Below are 12104 nucleotides of genomic sequence, written 5' to 3' on the forward strand. Positions count from 1 at the left end.
TTTGTTTTTTTGCTTAGTTTCAGTTTTGGTCAAGATAGTTTGGGGTTTTAGTGAACACTGCAGTACGTTTTCATGATTTATGATTCTTACACATATACACATAAACAGCAGAGAGTGACATTTATTTTTAGTATACTCAATTTCTTTTTAGTATAACCAACCCAAGGTTTTGCTAGCACACAGAGTTGCTGTAATGAATACTAACACAGTTTAACTGTGGCCGTTTTGTCCAAACAAAACTAAGGCATCCCTTGTTTACTTTTTAAACACACTCTGAAGTAAAACACTGCCACTTTCAACTAAAATAAGTTCTTTCTTTCCCCCTAGGGTGTGTAATTATACACTGTCGTTTAGTGTTAAGTCTGTCTGCAATCTTTTGGTTTTTATTGTGAGTCATGAGGATAAAAATACAAAAGTAAACAGAGCAAGTTTAGTCTATATATGATTTTAGCTTTTTTTAAAACCTCTTCTATTATTGATCCAGTTATTTGTATATAGATCATAAAAGCATAATTAAGAAAAAGCTACATTCTGATGAAATCATGATGAACCCTGCAACTGATGTAACGGTAGTTAATTAGAAACTAGGTCAGCTCATGTTATTAACTGAAGATTTATTATGTGCACTGTAAAGGAGGAATGTCTGAACGGAGAAGAGGTGAATGGTGTCCATTCATGTAGCAGACAGTACAGCGTGTACAGCAGAATCACACACATCAGTGTAAAACAGCCGTTCGCACAGTGTGAGATGCATCAGATGTCAGATAAGACACACACACACAACACAAATAGAGCGTCAGAAATCATGTGCAGTGAGGAAACATGTTTGGCCCTGTTCACAAAACAGCACCATATTGTTGTTGCCCTGGCAGTCCTTTATTTGACTACTTAACAGAACTGTATGTGAATACAACTCTTTTATTATTTAATTCGATTCAGTTTTATTGATATAGAGCTTTTCACAATTATTCATTATTTCAAAGTTCATCATTTTAAATAGAATGGACTATTTAAAGTTACATGGAGTTATTCAAATGTATTTCTTATTAAAATAATGTAAAAAGTAGTACTCCATTTAAAAAAATATAGCCTAGGATGTAGTGCATGGAGGTATGCAATTTTGTTACTAATAGATCCCTTCACGGTTCACGTCACAGGCGGTTCCCACTGCGCATGTCGGGGTCAGAAAAGTCATTACATTAGATTGAGTTGCGTATTATTCGATATCCTCAAAAATGCCTACTTAAGTCGTGGGCTTTGAAAATCGCACCAGGTCTTCCGTTAAGTTTTCGCGATTCATGCAGAATCTCAAAAACAAAAAAATACAACATCTGCGGCTGCAAGCTATTAACGTGCAGACTGGGACAATGCAAATATCAAAGAGGCTTGTGTTTTTAGTGCTCACTTCATTTGAGGTAAGTTATCATTTTTCAGCCCTGTTAGATTAAATTATAAAGCCTGGATGGTATGAACAGTTTGACCCCATGCTGCGCGCGCACCCGATAGTCATTCAATGTTTACAAACCTTGAAGGGGTCTATAGAATGCAATAATAATGCAAGTAATTCTTCAATTCCAAAGTATAGTACTAACGTAATGTAGAAAAGAAATTCCAACGGCGATAGAGGGCAAGGGTGAATTCCTTCAGAGACACAAAAAAACCTGTAAGAAACCCCGGCTTAGCTGGAGAGCCAGTTCTCATCTGGTACGTTACAGCCGTAACACTTCTGCAGTCTAGAGGATAGAGACCCAGTGTTACTGATTGCAACTATAACATAATGCTGTTACAGTAAGATATTATAGAGTTTAGTATATACTATACTTTACATTTAAAAGTAAAAGTGACCACAAAACCAACACCAAACCAGCAGGGTTATAAGATGTTTACGCAACATTACATTATCAAACAGCATGCGATCAGTCCAGAGGATTCATGTGTAATGAGGGCGGATTGTCTCTTTTTCATCTACTACAATGGCCTTTCTAAAGCAGCACATATTTCAAAAAGTTTTGCTTTTGTGTCTTCTTTCTCTGTTTGTGCACAAAGAGAGATGTTTATGGTAAGGGTCTTAGACAGAGGCGATCAGTAGTGTTGTAGTTCTCGAGACCGGTCTCGGTCTCAAGACCACTTTTAAAAAAGTCTTGGTCTCGTCTTGGAATCGACCGCATTTTTACTCGGTCTCGTCTCGGACAAAGAGGACTTGGAATTTTACTTCAAGACCGGTCAAGACCATAGCTGATGCACACTGCAAAAAAAATGATTTTCAAGAAAAAAAATTATTAGTATTTTTGTCTTGTTTTCAGTAAAAATATTTAAAAAAATCTTAAATTAAGATGTTTTTTTCTTAATGAACAAAATGACCCAAGAAAATAAGTCTAGTTTTTAGAGCAAAAATATCAAATTTAAGTGATTTTGTGAATTTCAAATATTTTTACTGAAAACAAGACAAAAATACTAAGATTTTTTTTTCTTGAAAATCATTTTTTGCAGTGCACATCACAAATTTATTTTTATCATTAATTTTATGCAGTTTATTCAGGTTATGATGTTGGCATTGTTTAAGCATTGTTTAAGTTTCTCCCAATGACAGTTTTTCTAATTTTATTACTAAAAACACCTGCATTGTGTTAAGTGGATGGCAAGCCATGGAAAGACTGTTTAGAATAAATGGTTAAGTTGATTTCAGCTCTTTAGTGTTTGTTCACTTTTATTTGCTTATAGACAAAGATAAATTCCCACATATCTGCAATGCCTTTGATTATTTTATTAACTTCTCTGATGGCATACACACACACACACACACACGCACACACATACACACACGTACGCACACACGCACGCACACACACAGACAAGAAGTGCCTAATCATATGCATATTCCACATTTTATCATAAGTGTTTTAATGCAGTGACTTGCACTGGTCTTGGTCTTGACTTGGTCTCGGCCTGTCTTGGTCTTGGTCTTGACTTGGTCTCGGCCTGTCTTGGTCTTGGTCTTGACTCGGTCTCGACCCTTTAAAGTCTTGGTCTTGTCTCGGTCTCGGCCTGTCTTGGTCTTGGTCATGACTTGGTCTCGGTTTAGGTGGTCTTGACTACAACACTAGCGATCAGCGAAGGCCTGTCGTACGCACGCAAGATGGAGAAGGGCCGCGTCATCTTGCGTACAGCTTCCATACTCAAGACACATATGCAGTACAAATGATTTCTCATACAAATGATTACTTTACCAGACAACCAGGGCAACAATAATTCATGTCATTTACAGGCCATTTACAATGTAAGAATAGAAAAGTGACAAAATGTCTGTCGACACGCACCGTGCGTTAACAAATATTTTTTTCTTTTAACTGATAGTATTACAGTTTTTTTCGATTGCTAAACGCCAGTGGGCACAACTGGAGTCACATGTGCAAAACTCTAACTACAGTCTGCACAGCAGCAGTTCATGTGGACCAAACTCTAGTTCGTTTTTCATTGCTTGAACACAGTTTTCAAAACTTTACACACTTATTCCATGACTTTAATCACAACCTGCACAACACTGTGGATTTACAGCACTTTGTTCAAATGCTAACACACTGCTGTCAAAACTGTGAACCACACATTCAAAACAGAAAAGATTTCAGCCTTGTGCCTTTCAAACACTGCTGATTGCAATTTCATATAAATATAAATTCCAATTTCATATATGTATTTCATTTATATATAATATTACCTTTCATGTACTTTAAGTTTCTACCTTTTTTCTCATTACTGTAATTCCGTAAATTACTACAGACAACTGAAGCAAACTGCTAATTTTCATTTACCCTAAAAAATTATGATGTTCTAAAAAAAATATTGTGATAAATCAATAAATAAATCATTCTTTAAAGAAAACATTACTTGGTGTGACATCACTGAAATTGTTAAAACTGTAAAGATATAAAGTTAGTATTTTGTGTGTTGGTGTTTGATGTTAGTGTTTTTCCTCTCAGTGTGTTCTGAGTGACAGTGTGTGTTATCTCAGTGAGGGTTGTGTTTAGTGTTTGGCTGCACGGAGCTGTTTTGAGCCATATGTTACAGTTTTTCTCCATTGGTTTGGCTCATTTCTTGAAACAGAAATTACATTCTCAAAACTCTAAGATAATTTGGCAAAACAGTCTTACAGTTCAGCTCAAGACTATAGCTTGCTTGCAAAAGCTCATATATTTCCCAAAACTGTTCACTCATGCTTCAAAACTAAATTCCTTTCCCATATAAAGAGTCAGTGCCACAAAAATGGCGAATATCCTTCTCAACTGCTTGCCTCATTTCTTGAAACAGACCGGACGTTCTCAACACTCTTGGTGCTTTTGTCAAAATAAAGTGGATGGTTCGGCACAACACCATGGTTCACCTGCAAAAGCTCATACCTCTCCCAAAATAGTTCACTCATGTGTCAAAACTAAATATCCTTCTCATTTTAACAGTCAGTGCCCCCAAAATGCATCGTCCCTTTGGCATTGTGTAAGCACTGCAAGTCGAAATGTTTAAATGTTTTGTCACTATGGCAGGGGACCATTGAAATATCTCTTATGTCCACTTTTCAGTCTTAGCCCTTTATTGACAATGGTTACTGTACTGTTTTTTGTCTAGCTAACAGAATACAATTTTGTATAAAACTGAAAAAAAAAAATATTTTAGGGAAGAGTAGCCTCCAAGCTTTGACACCACACATTGCACTCACACTGCCAAGGAAATTGTAACGACTTTTATTCACACACAAAGTAACTTCCATACACCAGACCAAAATAAAATATATAAAGCATAATATACTCTAATATAAACACAAAAAACAATGAAAATTATATGCAGCCTGCTGTAAATAATGCGGGAGTTTCAGAACTAACATTTCTTCACTGGTCGCTGTCCTCACCCTTCCTCTCCTGGCCACCACCCTCACACTCCTAACCATCCACACCCTGCTGTCTGTCTGGCCACAGATTCTCATCCACATCACAGTGTATTATTCTCCCTTGCGATGCAACGTGGGAACAAAACAGCGTGCCTGTCGCAACCATCCCCTACACTGATCAACTGTAATATCCTAACACGCAGCGTTCATCATGGAGCAGGGACCTTTGATTTTGAGCCCTATGCTCATATATCTCCACCTCCTAGAGGAGAAAAACTCAATAGGATTGAGGAAAGGAGAGTAAGGTGGTAGGAACACCATCACCATCCTTGGATGAGCAGTGAACCAGTCCCTGATTAGCAGGCCACTGTAGAAATTCACATTGTCCCATACAATGGCATATTGTGGTAGGTGAGGCCCGACGAGACCTTTCTCATTTTGAGGGATCAAATCAAAATGAAGGCGGTCCAAGAAGATGAGGAGCATCTGTGTATAGTATGGGCCAAGACTGGGGATGTGAGTGGCCACACCATTCTCAGATATGGCATCAAACATAGTAATATTGCCCCCTCACTGGCCTCGGACATCCACCGTGGCCCGGTGGGCAATAATTTTATGGCCACGTCTTCGGCCCTTGGCCAGGTTGAAGCCAGCTTCATCCACAAACATGAGGATGTGAGGGGCCTCGTTTCCTTCCAATGCCATTATTCTCTACAAAAGCGTAAACTCCTACTTTGTTAGTCAAGTTTTAGTTTTACCTGACTGTCAATTGCTGTAATAAATTTATCAAATGTTCAAAGCATTCATATATGTTATTCATGGTATTATGTTCTTGACTAATTTTGCCAATTGAACAGACTATTGTGCATGTGATGACTTATACAATGAAATGACGCTGACACGTTTTGGAGTGAACAACCATTAGACTGAGAATCAACCAATCAGTTTAGATCAACAAGATCTATTCACTTGGAAATTGTGCTAAATGTAGGCTACCTGTACTTAATCAGTTGCAAAGATGTACTGAGCTATTGAGACATCTACTTAGACATTTGCAATTTGATGAAATGAATGAGAAATTCAATTCTGTTGTGAACACTTGCCAAGTGGTTTGGAGGTTTGTCCATGTTGTTTTGAGAATGTAATTTCTGTTTCAAGAAATGAGCCAAACCAATGGAGAAAAACTGTAAGAGTTGTGCTCAGGTGACTTTTGGTAGTGCAGACTGTAGTTAGAGTTTTGCACATGTAGCTCCAGTTGTGCCCACTGTCGTTTAGCAATCGAAAAAAACTGTAATTGGTTATAAATTCTTACCTTCGGTTAACTGATCAATATGAAAATCCCTAGTTAAAATAATTTCATGTTTATATATTAGCATTATAAATACGGAATTAATACAGACATATTAAATGAAATTAAGGACATGCATCAGAAAAATTGGGAAGTTGGACAATAAATATATAATATAACAGGATAATAACAGCTTGATTGTAAACTGTTCTTGCAGTATTGTCTTATATTAATCTCTTTTAAGCAAGACTGCAAACAGAAAAACCTTTTTATATAAACAGCACTGTCTGCAAAATGATTTAACTTAATTTTTAAATTATGACAGACACAGCAATGAATCATATTCTATAAGATCATCAGTTTGTTGTGTCATTCAGTCTGTAATCAACCACATTTACATTATTCAAAGCGACTTACAAAGATTCAAGAACAATAAAGCGATTTATCAAAAGGAGGCAATAATACAAGCTTATACCAAATTACAAGTTTTCACTGTTCCGAAACAGTACCTGTTGAGAGACTACCTGTCTTTTTTTATAAAGACAGAAGAGGTGGAAATGCAGTCAATGTCTATTTGAATATCTGAAGGAAAATTAGCGGCAACTTGATTTAGTTCCCTTTTGTGAAGGTAAGACAAGGTGCCGCTCATTTGCTGAATGCAAGGTTCTGGATGGGGTTGTAGGAATGCAGTGCCAGTGAAAGTCTGTAAGTGAGCAGTAGTGACTTACGTGGGCTTCAAGCCGTAGCCATTGGAGAGAGATGAAGAGTGGCGTTAGATGAGCCTTTTTGGGCTCCTGGAAGATAAGTCGGGCTGCTGGGTTCTGAACCAGTTGGAGTGGTTTGATGCTCTTTACAGGAAGGCCAGCAAGGAGATGATTGCACCAGTCAAGTCTAGAGATTACCAGGGCCTGGGTCAGGAGTTGTGCAGCATGCTACGTAAGGAATGGGCGTATCTTCTGGATGTTAAATAATGCAAATTGACATGATCGCGCTTGTCTTTGCAATGAGATCAGTAAAGGACAGTTGGTCATCAAAGATTACACCAAGGTTGTCCAGCAAAATTCCTGCAACAATTAGTATGCAAATTTTATGGTAATATTCTGGGATTAACTCACTGTGTGAAAGGGGTTTATGGTTACAAGCATCACATTGTAATAGACTTTGGTTGTTTGTTTGTTCATACAGACAGACACTATTCTTGCTGTGATCACAACAACTGTAAGTTAATGTAATTGTCAATCCTAAACTTTGTGAACAGAGATAAATGCTCAGAATAGGGAGAGAGGAGCAACATTGTTTACATTGTGTCAATCAACTATGAGCAAAATACGATTAGAGACGGAAGAGAATCGAAAAACACAAACACACTAAAGAGCGATCTATACTTTTGCGTAAGACCTACGCCATACCCTCCATGCCGTAGGCTATGCGTCAGTTTTTATTTATACTTCTGCGTCGTTGTTCACGTCGCGTCCACATGCATGCTACTGGTGTAATCTATAAAAGCCGAAGAAGAAGCAGCTTGTTGTTGGGGTTCCTAATCATGTGACAATCAGACCATCAGAGACACACACAAAAAAATAAGCAAAACTCTAAGGATTCTATTAGAATAAGTAGTGAGTTAGTTGAGTCTCCTTTATGCCCGAGGATGAAATCATCAAACATGCATGTTGAACTTGAGGGGCAAAACTTCTACTGTCTGTGTGCATAGCTGTTTATTTTGTATTATACCCAAATGATGTGCATTTTTTATGCAGTCAGATGGACTAATAAAAGATCACATAAAAGGACACAAGCTCTGGATTAATCCACTCTATGAGAGAAAGTGTGTTAGCTCTCAGTGGTAAATGTGCAGCAGTGTCTCTGTCAGACACATGAGAGACATGATGTTTTATTTCATCCTCATCCTGCTGGGCTGTATGTGATGAGCGTGTCCTCCAAAAAGGAATCATAACCCCATAGGTCACTTTTGCAAGCAGCCAAAAACCCATATTTTAAAGTTAAGCGCCCTCTAGTGGGTGTTAAAAACAGTATCGTGTCAAGTTTGACCTCATGAAATGACATTTGACCATTGATTGCCACCAATCAAAATGTGGTTTCTTTTATACAAAAAGTTTCAACTTTTCCTGCTTTTTCATTCCACCAGAAATTTGTCAATTTCCACTACTGAGGTTTTGATTAAGGGCTTGTTGTAAGGGCTTGGTTTTGCTGTCTGAAAGACTGGAGAATGCAAGGTTCATAGGAATTGTTTTTTTTTATTATTTTCAAACTTCCCAGAGGTAAACATGGGATTCATGTGCAGTTTTGCATAGGAAACTCATATTTATGAAAATTCCAATAGTACGTGAATGTAACATTAATACATGGTCCCTTTCCTACCATTTTTCCAGGATTTAATTCACAAAATCCTAACACAACATTAGGCTGTGGCATCACCAGTAGGGGCGCTAATTTAGTACACAATCCTGCGGGTTTTATTTCACGGAACTGACAAATAACCTATATTGTCGTTTGAGTTGAAGGATGACCGGTTACTACAGCCAGTTAAAGTGTGTAAAACCTATAAATGTCTATTCAATTGTCTATTTGAATACTGCAGCTCAACATCATTGTGCTCAATGCATCTGTAGCGTGTCTGGCCGTGGGGAATGAGCTGACCCAAATCACAGCAAGACAAACACGTTTCACACCTGCATGAAAAAAGTTAGCAGATGCAAATAATGACATGATATACTGCACTGTCCACTAACACAACATAATAATGGAAAACTTCGAGGTCTGTGTGACTCACATGAAATAAAAGATTATTTCAGAGAGTTAAAGAGTGCAAGAAGAGATGGTGAAGGAGAAAATAAAGGGATATGGAGGAGAAACAGGTGTATGAGCAGCAGGAGATGCTATGAATAGATCCAAAGATCTACTGTGTCTCAGTGGGCACAGGATTTACACCTCTTTGTGCTTTAAGCTTTTACCACATTATGTGTTGATTTTGGGTTAAAATATAACACAAGTTGTGTTAAAATGTGTTGTTTCAATAATAACACAGAGATGGATTCTAGGACAACACATTAGTTCTAAGAGTGTAGTGTTTCTTTGCTGATGACCTTTCTTTTTGGTGACCTGTGATATTAACTACTTATGGGTAATGTTATGTTGTGCAGATGATGGCTATTACTTTTAATTAGAGCAATAATAAATTGAATAGCAGATTTATATGGGCTTTTCATTTAATTTGAGTTGTGCCTCCATGGGTTCTGTCTGAATACAGAGACATATCATTATCATGGTATGTGTCCCAAACTTATCATTACACTGCTTGTTATTACATTCTAATATGTTTACATAAAAAACAAAATTGATTATACAGTATGTCACAGCACACAGTTTGTTTACAAGCTCCTATTTAAAGTTTAATTGGAAAAGAGCACTCGGGCAGTTGTATGCAATGTTTTTTTGTTTGTTTGTTTGTTTGTTTATATGTAATTTAACATATTTTTCCAAGTATTTCTCAATATTCATCTTTGAGGCTTGATCAGTGACTGTGTTCACAAAGCAACATGACATTATTTGAGGCATGAATCTCTTTGAATGTTAGCCCTCTGATGGGTGGAGGTGTGATTGTTGTGTAAATTGAGGAAGCTGATGAAAGGACAGTGCTGTCAGCATCTGATATAATAAAAGACCATAGACTGTCAATAGCAGTGACCTACAATCTTTATTGTTTTTATCAAGGTAATCAGTATATAAAACGTGGAGATGTATATAAAACTGTATGCAGCGTTTCTTTTTATACGGAAGATCAGGCATGTTTTGGTCAGAACATATTGGAGATTGCCTACAAATCCCTTGTGGAGAGTGTACTGACATATAATTTAACAGCATGGCATGGTAACTTCAGTTGTAAACAGAAAAACACACTTGCTAGGGTTAGCAATAACCAGCAAGATTATTGGCAGACAACACTGCACCTTAAGCCAGGTTTATTACTCAAGATGTGTTGTCAGGGCATTTTAGGTGATGTTGCACATCCTTTGCATGATTAGTTTGTTCAATTGTCATCTGGTAGATTAAATGTTATGCCTAGGGCTAAGAGGAATCATTACAAAAGATCATTTATAGCCACAGTGATTGGTTATTTCAAGGGGTAATCAGACAGTACTTTTCTGAAATGTAATATGATGTATGAGGGTCTTCATGAAATGTGTGTAAAATACTTTGTTAAAATTCCTCAATGGTGGTGTAAAAACACACAATTTTGCCTTGTCAAGAAAAGCTCTGCGCACAGCTGCCGGTTTTGGTGCATGCCACTTTAAATTTTAATGAGGTTCGCATAAAAAGTGCTGCCATGGTAACCAGTGAGCTTATGCCTTGGGGGATAGTGACCTTATGGAGTGAGAGCTGGAGTCAGAATAACAGGAGAATTCCAAAGAAATTCAGCAAATTTAGTTAATTTAATGTTACATTGAACTGCCTTATATTTACTGACAATATAGATGATAGTATTGTGTATCGACGATCTTCAGACATATCGTCAATAGCAGGCTTTCATGACGATAGTTGGTGATGGTTATTATTATCATTATAGTTTCACATTAACATGCACATTGCATGCTTTCCTCGCATGAGGATATTGGCGATCTCACAGGCTGACGATCTCAAAATGGGCCATATCGCCCAACACTAATCTACACTTCACCTCACCTCTTACACCCCCATCTTTCTCTGTGTGACTCTGGAACTGTCAGTCAGCCGTCAACAAATCCAACTTAATCCATGCATTTGCCACTTAATCGGCCTTCAACATCCTAGCTCTTACTAAGAAATGGATTTGTCCACAGCCACACCCTCTACCCTTTTCTCAAACTACTCTCTTACCCTCCTCGCCTGATAGGCCGTGGTGGAGGCACAGGTTTGCTCTTAGCTAAAGCTGGAGGTACACTCCACTTACTTCACTATGCACAAATAACACTTTTGAATACCATGCTGTTAACATCATCTCTCCTACTCTACTTCATGTCGTTGTGGTTTACCGCCCTCCAGATCTGCTTCTGAACTTCATAGAGGAACTTGATAAGCTGCTCTCCTCTTTCCCTGTGGATGGCAACCCTCTCATAGTACTCTGGGAGTTTAACATCCACATGGAGAAGCCCTACGCTGCAGACGTACACACACTTATCTCTTCATTCAACCTTACTTGCCTCTCCACAGCTGCCACTCGCAGGTGAGAAAATCAGCTTGATCTAATCTTCACCCGCAGCTGCACTACGGACAATATTAAGGTCATACCTCTCAATCTATCTGACCACTTTTTTATCCGACCACTTTCAACAATAGTACATTTCAGGTGTTACCTTCGCTCTCTATCTACTTGTACATTCCGGTGAGGTGGCACCCTCTCTTCAAATCTCACTTTCTGTCTTTAGATGCTGAGGCTGCAACTGACACCTTTTACATTTATATCATGTTTAGAAACTCTTTGTCCACTGTCCTCCAGACCAGCTTGTGCTACTCCCTCTTGACCCTGGCTGTGTGAGTAACGGACTATACTCGGGGCTGCTAACCTAACAACCACTTGTCACTTCTGTCCTCTTTTTCAGCACGCTTTACCACAAAGGTAAGTATACTAAAGCCCTATTCGGACGGGATTAGTTTTACAGGGGGACCTCTGAGAAAATCGTGCTTCTCAGAGGTCCTCTGTGTTTTTAATCCCGTCCGAATCGGCCATGTCTGTGTTTTTCTCTGACGACCTCCGTAAAAACTCCAGAGCAATTTACCTACTGTTTTTCGCCGAACTCAGAGGTCCTCTGAGAAATTTAATCCCGTCCGGATGCAAATGTCTGTGTTTGCCCGCAATATCTTTTGAAAACGCGGTTCATTTCGTGTTTTGGCCAACTTGATCTGCCGTAAGGTCTTACTAATGCGCGTATATTGTATTTCCTG

At 38.2% G+C, this 12104-nt stretch overlaps 1 protein-coding gene across 2 annotated transcripts in view; it reads left to right on the forward strand.

The window, feature by feature from the left end:
• Window positions 1-12104, forward strand: part of tspan4a (tetraspanin 4a) — a 63737-nt gene that overhangs the window by 9114 nt on the left and 42519 nt on the right. The window lies entirely within an intron of this gene.

The sequence above is a fragment of the Paramisgurnus dabryanus genome, chromosome 9 (assembly GCF_030506205.2).
Source record: "Paramisgurnus dabryanus chromosome 9, PD_genome_1.1, whole genome shotgun sequence".
NCBI lineage: Eukaryota > Metazoa > Chordata > Actinopteri > Cypriniformes > Cobitidae > Paramisgurnus > Paramisgurnus dabryanus.